The 18,176-nt window shown below is 31.3% G+C and overlaps 1 protein-coding gene across 5 annotated transcripts in view; it reads left to right on the forward strand.

Annotated features, from left to right (window-relative positions):
- The first annotated feature begins 9,517 nt into the window (after positions 1 to 9,517).
- LOC100116002 (zinc finger homeobox protein 4) overlaps positions 9,518 to 18,176 on the forward strand; it is a 247,663-nt gene continuing 239,004 nt past the window's right edge. For 2 of the 5 annotated variants that reach the window (XM_031925969.1, XM_031925968.1), the window contains exon 1: positions 9,518 to 10,705. The gene's annotated coding sequence lies outside the window, so the exon portion shown is untranslated. The remainder of the gene's footprint in view (positions 10,706 to 18,176) is intronic. The other 3 variants (XM_031925966.2, XM_031925967.1, XM_031925965.2) reach the window with 3 other exon arrangements.

Raw genomic sequence — 18,176 nt, forward strand, 5'->3', positions numbered from 1 at the left:
CTTTTTACCATGACAAACATTTTTTCAAAACGCTTATACATAAACAACAACCCTAGAAATGATTTTTGGTACATATAATTGAATAACAAGTTCGGTGTGACACACCTTATCTGGTCCAAAAGCTTTAATTGATTGCATGCATCAGGCAATATCGAGGCGAGCGCGCAGCGCAAGCGTCAGCGGTCGCGCCCTACACGCAAAACGCGAAGCAATACGCGACGCAAGTCGGCAAGCCACCGCGACCGTAAGGCCGTGTGTGGCGCGCTAGTTGGTAATTACTGATTGGGCCGTAAATTTTTGTTGGCACATGATTTGAAGGTGCTACCCATGTTTTTTACATATTGTATGTCCAAATGCTTGTAAAATCTTAGTCGGCTAAAGTCGAGGACTTTAACTCAAGACGGAAACTGATCTTTATGTGCTTGGGGTTCGTGTAATTACATCAAAATAATATGATTTCAATTCGTCCATTAAATTGAATTCGATTCGCTTAATGTTATAAGTTTTCATAATATATGCAAAGGCAATGAAAAATAAATCAATCTGATTTTATTTCAGAATTTTTCACGCACATTTTATGCCTTGTAAATTCGTATTTAAAAATCACGCAGTGCTGCCACTACAAAATTAGAGAAAATAAAATCGCGTATAGGATACAACGTTTCGGAAGACGCCGCCTCGAAACGACGTTTCTGAAGACGCCGTTTAACGGAAGTTTCATATGTTAATCAAATCCTACATTGTTTTACAATGTTTTTTGTGCTTTTACACTAACAGTAAAAGAAAATATTCATTATATTTTGCAAGCACTCGACTTTATACTTCACAATACGCATTAGGCTGCAAGGCGTCCAGACGCAGGCGTGTAGCTAGCCCGTTTGAGCGAGTTACACGCCCGCAGATGGTAGCGCAGTTGTACTGCAGCCAGGGAGCGCTGTGCGACACGTTTTGGGACAGCAGCTATCTCATTTTTCTCCCAGTGTAGTCGACAACGACAGCAGCTCCATTTGGGCCGCGAGAGAATCTAATGACCACATAATTGCAAAGCAATCGGACAAGAATCACTTATCTAAAGGAGTGTCAATCCCAAGTGAAACTATTTTATATAAATTATATATAATTTATATATAATAATTTTGATACAACTTATATAAAATTTATATATAAAGATGATTCTATATATTCTAGATAAAAATTGCATACAATGTACAATATTTGTCAAAGAGTATTATGAGATATAAAATACAAAGTGAGATACATGTTTTGAAAATTTCATTTTTACATTGGAATCAACATTTTCACTATACTTGGCAAGTCGTTAACAATAGTACATTACACAACTATGTTAATTAAAGAGGCACGTTAAAAAAATCATCTCTCGCTCTTCAAAATTTACTGCAGTCCTGCGGCACTGATTCTCGGGCCAATCTCACATCGCAGACACAGCTCGAAATTCGTTACACCCTGGTTTCGATAAAAATCCACGGCGCAGACTACCCTCTGATTCTAGGATAGGATTAGCACCAGGATGCCGAGCGACGTATGATTATCCTTTGCTTTGGATGCGATAACTCTCTTGTCAGGCTGACGTCGGTTTTCGTATCGTACGCAGCTATCTGAAACTGAAAAAAATGAAAATCTACAAAGTATCTTGTCGTATTTGCAAATTTATTTGAAGAAAACATAAAAATCGATTAATCTAGGAGAGTAGGAAAAGATAGCAATAACGATTCAGAAAAGGATAGGTTATAGAGTCACGTTACGAAGTGCAAACTAATATTAACCGCACTGAAAAATTAGTATAATTTGAAACACTTATCTGAATAATTTGATGATGACCTTCTCCGAATTTTAACCTAGTGCGTCAGCTCCGGCGACGATTTTCAGCATCCTACGCAACCCTGGTCTTCAGCGACAGTGCACAAAATTTTTAAAGTCCAAAATGCACTGAAGTTACTTATACTTGTATACAAAAAATCGCACAGATGATCCATACAACTTCACGTGTGTATAACTTCAGCGCATTTTGGTGTGTGTGATTTCTGGAAAAACAGTTATTTTTTATTTTCTCAACTATTTTTTTATAGTCATTTTTTGTTTTTTTAAAAACACTATTTTGCGTTTTTTTTAATTATCCTATTGTTACAAATAATTCAGCTATAATGCATTTGAAAAAGAATAAAAATACCTACTTTTCCTCGTTTGGTCCTCGGATCGACCGCTTTGTTCGGCAGATAAAATGAAAAAGGTGATTTTTTTTTAAATTCATATATCTGACACTAGACATCATAACCTCACGAATAAAATTATGTCGTTGGATTACGTGCCAAACTATATCCCATTTAAATTTCAAGTGATTCGACTACTCATTTTTACAGTAATAAATCAAAAACTGAAAAAAATCATTTTTTTGTGCCTTGATTACGGACGTAAAAAGGCCTTATTGCACTTGAGATTTTGGAAAAAGTAGATATTTTACGTGATTTGGCTAAGTTCATTGCGCAGCTTCCAAACCCTTATGGTTCTTAAGATATCAAGGTTTCAATTTTTTTTGAAAATTTTCTGAATTCTTATATCTCTTAAACTATGTAGTCAAATGCTTCGAAATTTTATTTGGTGATTTACCATAAAAAAACTATCTGATGCTAAAATTTTAAATGATTTCGTCGAGCAGTTCTCAAATAAAGAGTTAAAATGTAAACATCGATTTTTCTCTAAACTTTAGCTTCCGCTAAACAATATTTTATTTAACCCTCTCTTAATAAAGTGATGGACTTTGTTATGAAGCATTTAATTGATGATTGGTTGCCAAGTACAAGAATTAAGGAACGCGAATTTTATTACATAACCTACAAACGCTTTAAACTATTAATGCTCAGCAGGCGGCAAAATAAAAAATCTCCCTGAAAAGATGTAATTGATGATATGATAAGGAGTGCGCGAAATAACCAAAATTAATAAATAATAGCAGCGAATGATATTTTATCACTTAATAATACCAGATTAACAAAAAATTATAGATTTTGGACTCTGATCACTGGATAAACCAACTTTATAACCTTAAATTCTGGCACACGGAGAAATTCTTAAAATAATTTTTACTATATAATGTAGTAATTTCTAATAAACACGTAACAATTTGTAATATGAGTTTAACAATTTTTATCATGAATATAGTAAAAATCGTCATAGAGCGAGTATAACCTTTGATTACTATCTAATATAGTAAATTTTACTACATATGTAGTAAATTTTAATATATAGTTTTCTCAATGTAATTGACTAAAAATGGTTTGAAACGCCTAAAAAACAAAAAATTGGTTAGATGAAATCTCGCGTGAGATTTTTCAATAGAAGTGTTAAATCAGTAAAAATTAAAATTCTCATAACTTTTCTTTCACGTATCCTAGCCTCATGAACATTTTTTTGAGTCACTTTCAGACCAATATGATTCGATTCCCTCAATTTCATCAATGTTTCAATGGCATTTGATTAAAGACGGTACTACCTTAAGTATATATATACAGGCTATTCCACGTCAACCCGTGGGGAAATTTTTCCAATGCCGGCTAAAATTGGTATGTTAGTCCAGTATACTTCCAAATAAGCACAAAAAAATTTGCAGGCCTCTAAGTACCCCCAATTCCAAGTTATGGCTATATCAAAAATTGAAATTTTCAAAATTGTTACTTTTTCTAACAACTAAAATCGCTTATAACTCAAAATAGAAGAGTTTTAGGTAAAAACACATAATACTCTTTTTCAAATTTGTACCTAAAATTCTTCTATTTTAAGTTATAAGCCATTTTAGTTGTTATTGAAAATTTCAATTTATGATATAGCCATAACTGGAACTGGGCGTACTTAGAGGTCTGAAAATTTTTTTTGTGCCTTTTTTGGGGGTATACTGGACTAACATACTAATTTTGGCCGAGATATGAAACATTTCCCCACGAGTTGATGTGGAATAGCCCATACATATATTTAATACCAAAATTTGTATTCTAATTTAGATTTAAAATCGATAAGAAACTTTGTACCACTGCGTAAGATAAATCTGCATTTATTTCAAATTAGCGGATTTATGCTAGTGAATACTATAAAATAATATATGATACATGTGTTATAACTTGTTACGTTTGGGTGATTATACACGTCGTGCCGTAAAGTTATACGTCCCTGGTAAAAAATTGCCGATAAGTTCTAGCCGGTACAGTAGAAACAAGCGAGAACCATTTGCGAAAATCAAGGAAAGAATATTGGTTGATGCTCGGCGAAATCCCGATAAGAGTATATGTAGTATACTGCAGGCCCGTTTCAATTAGAGGTTATATTTCCGGACGATTGTTTCACGAATAAATAAATGCCTCAAGTATACAGCTATCTAATGCGCTACATAGTTTTTAGTGTCTATGCGTGAGAATCGCTTGTAGATGGTGTCTAGGTGTTTGGGATCGGCGATGGCGGACTCTAAAAAATTCGCTCCGTAGATTTTTGTGAAAGGCTCCCTGTAGACGTCACTCTCTAGCTTTATGTAGTTGTAGGAAAGGCGCATCGTTTCAAAAACGGAAAACGGATTGATAACCTCAAAATCGAAAAAATTTTAGTTTACTACCTGAATAGAAATTCCATGTTCGAGCCCCATGTATGGGGCGAAAATTTTGCCCAATTCTCTCGACAAGCCCCCCTTTACGAGGTATCGACGAAAAATGCATTCCTAACCTCAAAATTGAAAAATCTGGCTATACTACTTGAATGGAAATTCGATGTTCAAGCCCCATACATGGGGCAAAAATTTCGTCCATTTTTCACGAAAAGACCCCCTTTACGAGATATAGATGAAAAATGCATTCCTAACCTCAAAATTGAAAAATTTGACTATACTACCTGAATGGAAATCCGATGTTAGAGCCCCATGTATGGGGCGAAAATTTGTCCGTTTTTCGGAAAATATCACCTTTACGAGATATCGACGAAAAAATAATTTCTATATGCGTACCCTGAATATCGTAATCGGTGATCCTGAAGACCAAAACATCATTTTTTTGCGATTTGTAATCTTACTTTCTTCTAACGAAATATCTTTCAGATATTATCAAGATAGTATCATAATATATTTTCCTTATATAAAACGTTATAAATAACGTCAATAAACATTTTTATTCCTTGTCAGAATTTTACCTAGAACGGTATACAGAATTCATGTCGTCAGTACCGGGTTTCTTGCGAGATCCGTTCGCCGGAATCTACCGATGTTGAAAAATTTTAGCTTTTTTCTACTCGAAAACCTGGCAATGATTTTACCAGGGGTCTTATGATATTAGTATCGTTTTCTATCAACGATTACTATCAACTTCTATTTATTTTTTAAGCTAATACTTTACGCTTGCTTACACGTAAAGAAACTTTTACGTAAAAATTGGAAGAAATTTCACGAAAAATTGCTATACCGTATAGTAACGGGGGAACAAACGCAGATTTAATTAAATTTTACTATACCAGTATAGTAAATTTTGAAGATACTAAATTTTACGGTACTACATAGTAAATTTAATTGAAAGAAGATCGTAAAGAAATTGTTTGTTCTCCAACTACTTTTGCTTTCTTCCTTAGGAAGAAGCTCCTGATGGTCAGAGAATAATCATTATATTCTAATTATACATTATTATTTATTATATTTTACAAGTTTCAAGTGATTATTAATTTAGAAGAGAAATAAGCTGAAACAAATAAAGAAATTAAAATTTTTGATGCGGTGGCGGGCGGGATTGAATCTGGGACCTTCGGTGTGCGAGTCGAGTACACTGTCATTTACCTAAAAGAACAGTTAGTTCCAAAATCTCAGATCTTGCATATTTTTAACTACTTAAACATGCAAACTAAACTAATTATAAATATTAGCTTTATGGAAAAAATCATAAAATAAATTTAAACTTAAGATATAAGAATATTTACCGTACGTATACGCGCATATACGTACACACTGGCGAGCGAGTACGTGTTTATACGACCAAAAATTTTGTTATACCGCCCTAACTTCAAAATCTATCAGCAAGGACGGTCATTACTCGCCGTCACGAAGATCCTTTTCTCATTTCCAATAATATTTGCTAACATACCTACAGAATACTGGAACAAACTTAATCAAATTTTACTATACTACATAGCAAAAAGTATATTCCCAATTTTAACTATACTGCATAGCAATTTTTGATACTGTGAGTATCATAAATTGGCGAATATATAGTAATTTTTAGTATAAGTATAGCAAATAAGCTTAGAAGTCGAGTTTGTCTCCTCATTCGTAAGAAGTATAGTAATGTTTACGTGAATATTTCTCTCCGTGTAATACATACGAAAAACACGAAAATGGTGCATGCGTTACAAAAAAAAAAAAAAGATCTTGCGGATAATAGAGCATTTCCATGCTTTTTTAATTGTTCAAAGATCCCTCTTTGTGTTATACTCGCGTTCTCAAAGGCGCTAACCTAGTGTGATATCGTGTTCTCTGACTAGGATGTCGAATTAAGAACGCGGGTATAACTAGATGGAGCGGGATCGTTGAACGATCAAACAAGCATAGAAATCTCTTACAAACGAAAAATTACTTATCAGACGTAAATAAAATATACAGGAATTTTTGGTTAGAGAAGAGCTTTGAAGAACCTAATTAATCTTATATATATATATATATATATATATATATATATATATATATATATATATATATATATATTCTGCTTAAAAATACACTTTTTTTAAAAGCCCTTTAAGCTTAAAACCGATACGACTGTGCAACTTATGGATTCGGACTCTCGTACCCTGGCGAAAAGGATCACGTTATATATACCATACGATATATCACACGATTTATCTCGCAATATATTGTGTAATTGTTCACGTTATTTCTTATATGATTTCTCTCGCGTGGTCTAAGATACACCAAAAAATTAAAAATTGCAATTTTTTTCAATTTTATTGATACTGTGCCAGTAATAGTCACACCTGTTTCGTACAGCACTGAGAGGGCTATTCGGTGTGCAGAGCGGCAGAATGAGTTTTGATTCATTTTTTGTACCATTCAATTATTATAATAAAAAAGGTGTTTTAATTTATATCTGCAAAACTGAATCGTGGAATGTTTTCAAAAAAATTATGGCGATTATGGATGATAATGTTTATACGATGTAAGAATTGTAAGTCATTTTGTGAACTAAAAATGAAAAACCCAAAAAAAGGATTTTCCATGTCGTACGATTACGAGAGTAAAAAGACTTTAATTAACTCGGAAATTTGGCAATAGATAGATCTATTTGTTTATCTTAGTTAATAGTTCATTGTGCAGTTTTTACAATTTTCTGGTTTTTAAAACATTAGGCTTTAATTTTTTTTTATGAAAATTTCGGTTTTGTCTCTAAAATTAAATGACTAATTACTTGAAAGAAATTCTAGATAGTTCATCACAAAAAAGCAATATGCTGTTATAGTTTTTATTTGTTTGGTTTTTCGGATCTGAGTAAAATTCAATGTTAATGCAATGTTATTTGTTTAAATTTTGGTTTTCTCCCAGAGTAAAGTGATAACAAAATATTTATTGTAACTATAACTTCATAACAATGTATTTTGCGGTGTGGTATTAGAATTGACTGGCAAAAGTATTATTTGCGATATCGTTTTTTTGTTATCAAGAGCCGCGATTACTATGTTTAATTCATTACGTTCAAATCGTGCGACATTCAAGCTCCCAAATAAATGGAGCCACGATTTGATTTTTAAATTCATATTAAACAATTACTGTTTAACTAATTAATTATATTACTATTTAATGCATTAATGAATTAATAGTTGAACAATTTATTACATTAAGTAACATAATATATTTGTTTGGAGGAAGCTTCGTGCCAATGATTAGTGGCGTTTTTTTAAGTTTACATCAAAGTTTTGTTCAAAGTTTCAACAGAAAAAATCTAACCCTGGGGTGGATTCGAACCCACAACCTTTAGGTCCGGAAAAAGGACTCTAGCTCTGCGTTAGGGTAGTATTAAAAAATATCTATTAATATTCTTATCATCCTTATATAGTAATTGAAACTGCCTGTATTGGCCTTATGTTGGGCCAGCTCGTGTTTCTTATTGAAAGAAAAATTTGCGGTATTGTTGTTTATTGAGCATTGTCTGCTCAAACTTTTAAAAAAAATATAACGGAAGACATTTTTTATAATGTAACGGTGAATGAAAGCCGCTTCATAACACAAACGTGAACGCGCGAACCAGCCATCAGATCGAAACGTACAATGCTGCACGCAAAATAATGCTCGGCTACAATCTGCATGCGGAGTAGAAGATAGTGTAGCTCCTACACTGAAAGATTCTTGGGAGAGCTGCTGTCCCGATCCGAGCGAATGGTACACTAAGGCGACTAGCTCATCACTACGAATATTTAGTGCAGCAGCTGCCTCGTTCTGGCGCAGGAACCGCACTGAATCAGCCAAAACGATAAGACAATATACCCTCTTAAGACCAAAACCTTGCTTGTCGTGACCTTTTCAGCACCAAACTGACTATTGTTCAAAATAATTTATGGCTAACACTAAAAATTGTCTAGTAATGACTTTTTACCTAAAGCTGGAAAATAAGTCATTAAAAAAAAATACAGATTTTTATGTCACAATAATTTTGAAGATGTGCACATTTCTGAAATAATAAAAAGCAAACAGATACATACAGTATAAGCATTTAAAAATGTTATCTATATTTGAATATTGATAGCACTTTTAGAAAGGGAGTACATAAGAAGACGAAACGTTACATAGAAGATCGATTTTAACCAACTTAATATTTCGCTTACTAATTGCAGCCCTCGTATAAGAAATAATTGATAGGTAGTGGCAGAACACATCTAGTCAATTTTTTTTAGCTTTTCACCCACACACATACACACACACGCACGCATATACACACACTATACAGACACATACCCACAAACGTGCACATACCATACATGCATGCGCCAGCGCAGCGATCACAACAAATTATATATGCGTATACACGAGCATATTTGTGTGTGTCTGTGTGTGTGAGCATATACACGTACACATACGCATAGATAAATTATTATGTGTATATTATGTCAATTAAAGAATTATGAAAACGGCCGAATTGTTATAAGTCAGAGTTACTCGAAAAGTTTTTTTAAGAAAACGTGGTGTCGCAGGCGAAATCCTTCAACAACTTTCGTTCTCTGTGGCTGGCTATCTGTCCTTTATGAGTGTTGCTGTAGGTATGCGTAAGTGGGGAACAAAGGCGTGAGACGATGCTCTCCCCTATCGGGCTCAGTTTGTGGAAGGGCAATGCGACTAAAGTTTCGAAGCCACGCCTTGCAGGAGCGCTAAGGCTCCACCCAGAATTTCCCCCAACTGCTAAACCATCGCCTTTCAGATAGGGGAATCATCAAGTAGAGAAGGGAGGACGCAAGCCTCCTCGATTTTGGAGGGGTGAAAGATCGACTTGGAGGGGCGGGGAGCGAACAGTTCGGCAGCGCGACCCGACGTGGGCACTTCGCTGTCCGGCATTTCGTCATTAAGATATTACTCGTTATTTTAGCGTATTTCGTACATACGCAAATACAAACCTGCAAGTACCTGGTTTATTTTTTAGCTTGGTCACTTCAAGATAATTAATAATTTCAAGAAATATAGATTAAAGAATCCAAAACTGGAAGCTATTAAAGGTACATGATGAGTGAATGTGCGATCATTTTTATATAAAGACTTGTATGTCAAAAAAAATGTTGTAAGTTTCTACAAATCATCGATTAAATTCATTAAGAAATTATCAGTGCAAGTTGATGGATTGTGCGCCAATTGCTCATGACTCAAACATAGTACTCAATTAAGTGTTCAAAAAGTGCTAAGAATAAAATAATAGTACAGAAGCGAATGCGATGCTGTTGTAATCATTCGCTATTTAATCTGAGTTAAAAAAAGATAATTCTATTGCTATTCTGATATAATAGTGTCGTTTTTGTTCAAATAATCAATAGTTGCTTTTTTATTTTAACGCTCAAAGAGTTCCTAATTTTTCAGACTTTTACTACTAAAAAGTATTAAGTACGTATCTTATTAAGAATAAAAAAATTAAATACATGTTTGTGATTAACATTGTTCCTGATTGCGCTCTGCTGAATGTGATAGTTGAAGTGCCAGATAAAATATCGAATAACCATATGTAATATCTTTGATTTATATGTCAAGCATATTATTATACGATAATTCGTGTGCTACTATTGATACTTTAAAGCAGAAATCGTGAAAAAATTTGTGCTGTGATCTTTTTAGTTACGTCAAACAAGTGCAAATGTTAACGTTTCATGTTTAGTGATTTGAAAAACATCAAGATTTTATTATTTTGTGGATACAATGCATTCAGGTATGTCAATTAATAAACGCAATGTTAAATTTTAGTACAATAATGAGATAATGCCAGAAAATTTAAAATATTAAAAAACAAGAAAAATTCATAGTCATAAGAAACTAAATAAAGAGGATGCGGAGGAGATTTGAAGACCGACGGACTTCGCGAGCATTGAAATCTCTCAGTGATTTAAACTAGAAGACAAGAAGTATAATTAATAAAGAATATCTACTACGTTTGCAATAAAAACGTTTCTGTGCAGTATATAATTGAATTGCAAGTGATGAATTATTGTTAGTAATAAATACATTTTTTTGCTATAAATAAAAACTCTTCAATCAATGAATGTCCAAAATTTCGTTTAGCTTTAATTTACAAATAAATCTGGCTTGCTTGATAAAATTTTTATTGTGCAATGTTTTTAAATTAACAAGAAAAAATTAAAAATATTATTTATACACACGCCCATACACACAATATATGCGTACACATACATACACGCACACACACACACACGAACAGACATTGTTTAAGAACGTATATGGTACTAATACGCTTATGTATCTGTATAGGTGTATTGATGAATGTTTCAGTATTTATTGATAAATGCTTTTCTAGTAGTTAACTCTTTTTACATTTTGGCTTTAAAATCATTTTTTTATCGTGAAATCATAAAAAAGTGTGACTTAAATATTACGTCGATGATTAATTTTTTTTTCATTAAAACAGTATGCCGTACGCTTATACTTATTCATTTATAATTTTAATTTTTTTTTATTCAAAACTACATCATGATACACATCAAAATTTTCAATATACTCGAATGCATAGAATTTCGAATTTCAAAATCATCTTCGATTAAAAGGAAAATAATTAAATACTTCGTCGCTGAAGTCTTAGAACTTCTCAATTCTCTAAAAGAATCATAGGAGTTTGTTTCTATCAGTTTTACTAGTACAAAATAATTAGGTAATTTAACAATACGTATAGAGTAACTATTCATATAATATGATAAGCCTCAAATTAATCTCAACTAAAGTAATATATTCTGTAGTAGTAATAAATAAGTTTTATAAGATAACAGCAAATGAATTTACGATTTTAAAAATATTTGTACATTTTAAAAAATTGTATTGAAACTTCAACATCATCACCAACAATTATAGCAAATATTATGTATATTAATTAAATAAATGCATCGAATAGCGACATGACTCCAAATGTAGTTTTTTTATTAAGACAATGCTGCATACTTATGCATCTTATTAAAACAAATCTACATTTATACATCTTAACTATCCGAAAAATATAGGAAATAACAAAAGTTACCGTAAACATAAGTGAGGGAGCAACGACTAAATTTTGGTACATCCTTATTAAATAATTTTTTTTACCATAATTATCAAGCAATAGTTGATATCACTCCTTTATTTAGGATTAATTATTGTACATTTTATAATTTGTGTTCTTCCAAAAACTCCCAGGCTACAGCTTATTTTTAACTCAAATTACTTGTTACTTTTAACTACAAACCTTAAATTTCAAATTTCATACAGAAAAAATTTAGGATAATAATATATATGTAGCTTTTAAACAAAATATTCGTCATTTATTTTCATACTTTAAAACCTTATACCTTAAATAGTTTGCCATGAACTAGAACATCAAATGCACATATATTCATTATGTGCGATATTAAACAATTTGTACGATTATACATAATCAATTTATGGCTAATTTAATCTTTCTGGCTTATAAGATAGTATTTAATAATTAAGTATAGGGTTCATTAAATCCTTATTTTGCGCATCTTCTCAATTAACCACAAATATATAAGTTGCTAAAAAATTACATGAAAAATATTTTGATGATTGTTACTAAAATTATGATTTTTTTAATGATTGTGACTCAACTATCCATTTATAATCATTTGATAAATATGTTTATTCAGTCATTCATCTAGTTATTTTGGCAAATGCACGATATAATCTATAAACTCGGAAAAGGAATCAATTGCAACACACACACACGCGTGCACACACACGTACGCACGCACCCACACACATGCACGCACGCACGCACACAAATTAATATCTATATGCAGATACATACATAATCCAAGCGCAGAATTGAAAATTGACTTTTCAATTATAACCATGTTTTAAATCTATATTTTTATTAATCACACAGAAATAAAATAGTAAAAATTCTAAAAATTGTTTTATCGATTTCTATGTATATTCGCAAATGGTGATATAATAATTTAAAAATTGTAACATGACATTTGTTATATAAAATCAGAATATTTTTCTTGAATAATCTATTCACTAAGAAGAAACATTCAAAAAAATTTCTGACCATAACTCATGAATTGAATTCTGTAACACAATAGAATAAGCTGACCGTTTACCTTCTTCCGGGAATAAACTGTCGTAGCCAGTGAAAATTTAGCCTGGTGGCGAATGTGCAGTTTCTGAAGAAAAAATACAATGCGCACAGCGGTGCAAACGGTATGGTCGAATACTTAGTCTGCAGATAACAATGCAACCAGCTTGAAGGTTTATGAGACCGTACACCTGGCACGGCATAAAGTGACCTGCGAGTTTTTGGGTTTCCAAGCTCCCCCTCGTCCTAGGTAACCGCGGTGTCTATACTGTTAGCCTTGAAATAAAAGGACAGATAGTTTTTAGAAAAATTTCTTACCAACTTACTAACAGTGTCAATCGTGAGATCAAATAATAAAGAAACTTTAGATTATTCAGGTGAAAATTTATTTTCGTTGTTATTCATATGCAGGTGCATTAAAACTAAAAAAGAAAATTGTATTTTATGCGTTTATTCGCTTGAACAGATGATAAACGCACACACACGCGCGCACACATACACACAAAAACACGCCTCCTCCCCCACATATGCACACACACACGCCATGTACGCATATGTAGATAAATATATATTATTTGTATATGTCACATTTAGATGTATATGTATCTATTTTGCATATGAATTAAAAAAAATCTGAAACAATGTACAGTAATATAATTCTCAGGGCTTATTCATTTAATGTGGAGTATTATCTTTGAAGATTAATTGAATTAATGTTGCAATATTTACTTTTTTAGTTTCAATTTATTTTAAATTTTACATTTCATAAAACTAGTGAACGATTGCATTTTTTGTTTTCTATTTGAATCACTTAAATGCCATTAGTTCTTAAATTTTAATTTTCAGATAATGGAATGTTAAGATGTACTTAACATTTTGTTTTATAATAAGCTTGAAATCTTTATAAAAGCAGTTTATGTAGACAATAAATATATTATATAATAAAATACATAATTTAAATTTTTAGATTGATCATTTACAGAACTAGTTAAAATATTTTAAATACATCATGATTTTAACATTTCAAAGGTGCATTTAAATTTACTGTATTTGAAACAGTGTATTGAACAATTTTTATGTACAATAATATTAAATAATTTTGTATATACAATAATACTAAAACTTCTACTGATTATAACCAACTAAAATTATGATTTTTTTAATGATTGTGACTTAACTATTCATTTATAATCATTTGATAAATATGTTTATTCAGTCATTTATCTAGTTATTGTGGCAAATGCACGATATAATCTATAAACTCGAAATAAGCATAAATTAAAACACACAAACACACACACGCGCGCGCGCGCCAAAATTCATATGTATATGCAGATACATGCATAATCCAAGTGCGGAATTGAAAATTGACTTTTCAAGTATAACCATGTTTTAAATCTATATTTTTATTAATCACACAGAAACAAAATAGCCAACTCAAATGTATCTTAATATACTGACATTCAATTTAATATTAGCAAGAAACATGAATTTCGGGTTTTTCCGTTAATTTTACAAAACATGATTTTGAATTGTGGTCGATAAATAAAAAAAAATATAAATAAAAGATTGTAAGTAATGTTGAAATATAGAAATACATTAATTACTTAATATATTTAAAAGAAAATTTTTGAAAATTTGAAATCTGATCAATTATTGTATTAAAAAAAATTTTAAGTATTGAAAATTGGAGTTTTTAAATTTGATTAAATTAACTTTAAAAATTGAGCAGAAATGGCTTAATCTAGTGTTACTTAAGAGGAGGTTGGTGCCATGCTAATTGATTCAAGTTTTATTTAAACTCAAAAATTGTTTAGATCATAAATAATACATATACACATTTACTTATAGCGTTAAAATGCAGTGTTCCGCATTCCCCGTTATAATAAATTATATTAACGTAGTCTGATTTTTGTGTGATTATGCATAATTTTTGCAAATAACGTAAACTATGACGCGAAGTGAAGACAGCAATATCAGTAAGATGACCATCACTTTACATTATTGAATAAACTATAATTTTTTACTAATTGAATTAACAAAAACTCTGTGTTTTGCGATAACTTACACAATAACAAACAATAGGGAAATTGCATGAAAAAATTCATTAGGTCCGTCATGTAGAATACAGAAAAATAATCGACATGTATTTTTTCTTTTTTCAATTAAACGATTATTAACAAAGATATAGAGAGTTGAAATGTATGACGCCACTTATTCGGAATGTGTATAGTATATCTATATGGTCCGATTCAGTGACGTCACACGATATTTCAACCCGCTGTATCTTTGTTAATAATCGTTTGATTGGAAAAATAAAAAATACGTGTCAATTTTTTTTCGATATTTTACATGACGGACCTAATAGATTTTTTCATGCAAGTATCCTATTATCAATTTGATTTTTGATGGTATGAGGTATATTTTAAACAAACAATGTAAGCTACGACTCGAGGTGGAGGTCACACTTGGTCACGTTGGCTCCGACATCCCCTTAAGTTAATGAGTATGTTACAAAAAAGTGAAAATTTGGCTTTTCAGGAATTTTTCCGCATTTTCGACGAATTTTACCGCATTTTAAATTGCTTGCAACTTTTTATAGGAGCGGTCATTTACAACGATTTTTTTTTCATTCAAGATCTGGGGCTCAGCTGTCCATTAATGCTGGAAAAAAAATAATGTTTGCTATGCTAGGTAATAAATTATTCAGGGGGCACAATAAAGGCTATTTTTTAATAATTAATAATTGGCCCGTAACTTTTTGTAGGCATAATATGGTTTGGGATGCTAAACATGTTTACTACATATTGTATGTCCAAACGCATGTTAAAAACTTAGTCTGGTGCGCGTAGACTGGTGAAGCTAAAAATTTTGAAAAATAAATATTTGAAAGGCAAAAATTACGAATTGAATTATATCGAAAGGTAAAATTTTAAGTCCCAGAATATTGGAAAGATATAATTTTGAAAAGCTAAGTTTGGAAATTCCTAAAAATATCGCTTTTGCAATATTTTAACTACAAATATCACCTTTCGCAATATTTAAATTCAACATTTTTGTTTTATAAATCTTTTCATTTCAAAATCTTAGTTTATAAATTTTGAATTTCTAATCTTTACCCTTACTAATTTTTATTTTTCAAAATGTTTACCCTCACCCTTACAAGACCTCCATCTTTTGACCTTAAAGTGTCCAACTTCTCGTAGAATGACTCATACACTGGAGATTTTACATAAAATAGCAAATTTTATAAATTTACCATATATCATTTACATTAGATATACAGACCTAGGTAGGATAAAGATTGATGCCAATTGACAGTAATTACATTGAGAAAACAATATATTAAAATTTGCCATTTTTGTAGCTAAAATTATTATATTCAATAGTAACGAAAAGCCATACTTGTTTTGTATTAAATTTTACTATACTACATAATAATTTTTATAGTACAATGAAATTTTAAACAATTATTTTCTTTCTTTATGATCTATTTTACACACTTATTAGATATTATCATTGTTATTTAATATATTCATTAACGAAATCAGAAAAAAATAATAGATTTTGAACTCTTATTATTGCAAAAACTAACTTTCATAAATACACATAACCTTAAATTTTGAGACTCGAAGGAATTCTTTAAAGTTTCCACTATAAATCTAGTAAACATTGTCATGAAGCGAGTAGGACCTTTCATTACTATATAATATAACAATTTTTCCTATATATGTAGTAAATTTTAAAATATAGTTTTCTCAGTAAGCATTCTTTAAAATGAACAAACAATTTTGTCAACAAAAAGTGCATTCTGTAACTATTATCATATTATCTTGACCAAAAATAAATGAAGCTTTTCATCAAAGTTATAGTTTATGAAAAAATATAAATTATAAAATTCCAATTTTTCAAAGGCAAATATGTGATGTCTACAGGACTTTTTGTGGGCTACACGACGCAAAAGGTACTAGTATTTGCTCTGTACATCGAGGTGTTTTACGCGTATTCTATATAAATTGGTGGCCGCCCTCGGAACTAAACGGTTGCAACAATGTGTAACTTATACGGGAAAATGACAAAAAATATTTCTTATGAAATCCCTAGGTATTTAAAATGCTTGTAAAATTTTCTATACATCAAGGGCACTGATATTTATCTTTCAAAAAAGTTTGCGCCGGTTTAAAGCAATACCAATTTCGCACCAAATTATTTTGTATAACTCTCCATATAAGCCAATATATTTTAGCAAACTAACAGTTCTCAGTTTTTTCGCCAAAAGTGGCGCTCATAGTAAATTGTACACAGAGCGAATAGTAAATTAGACAAAATTATAAGTGAATGTTTCTAAATAATTTAAATCTACATAAATTCAAAAATTTTATTACAATCTCGGTTGATATCAGATTTAAAAATGTCCACTTTTCTATTAGAAACTAAAAAATGTGAAGATACGTTTGAAAATGTAACAAAGTAAAATAAAATACAAAATGCCCAAAATTTTGTTGGGTTTCGGACTCTTCACGTTTTGTCACATTTTTTACATTTTCTTTTATTTCTTTTGTTATTATATATACAGATTATTTTGGTTTCTCACTTTCATTCCGCGCTTCTTACATTTTGTTAAGTTTGATTGTTTTCAAACTTAAACATTTTGAATATTTGTAAAAGAATGTATGAAAATGCAGATAATCATAATATAATGTACCAAATAACATTTACGTACGTGATATCACATACAAGGGTACCGGTACAGAATCAGCACAGAATATAGGCAGAAAAAAAATTTATTTTTTAATTTTTTCACGTACCTTAGACAGTGCTGAGTCAACACTGCGCCAGCACTGGGCCGATCATGAACCAACCTCTGCTTGATATTGGTTTGTTAGTTTTAGCCGTACTTAAACTAGTATCAGATCGGCACTATCAATCCGACGTCGTGACAGTACTGGGACGATACTAATATGTCAATACTGCGCTGACGTCGAAATATTGACTTAAAGCACTGTGTCGATCTCAGGCCAAATACAAATTTTTGTCGCGGGTGTTTTTTGAATATAAAAAGGTATATCAAGTGGCGCGGTAGCGTCACGAAGGCGAGTATGCGAAGCGGACGAACCCTCGGCGCCGCAACACTATTTACTTCTATTTTGGCTTCTCGAATTTTTAATTATAAAATACAAATATTATTGTATCTCAATTTTTTATGATAAATTAATATGATTTCTATTCAATATATTGGCGAGAAAGCAGCTTTTCTTATAATAAACGAGTTTGTCAGCGAACAAGAATGCTCAAATCATCTTGGGATTCTTCAGTCCACCCTGCTAACAGTTGAAAATTACAACAGATTAAAATATTAAAATTGAGCACAAATTCCAA

Source organism: Nasonia vitripennis, assembly GCF_009193385.2.
Source record: "Nasonia vitripennis strain AsymCx chromosome 3 unlocalized genomic scaffold, Nvit_psr_1.1 chr3_random0006, whole genome shotgun sequence".
NCBI classification, from domain to species: domain Eukaryota; kingdom Metazoa; phylum Arthropoda; class Insecta; order Hymenoptera; family Pteromalidae; genus Nasonia; species Nasonia vitripennis.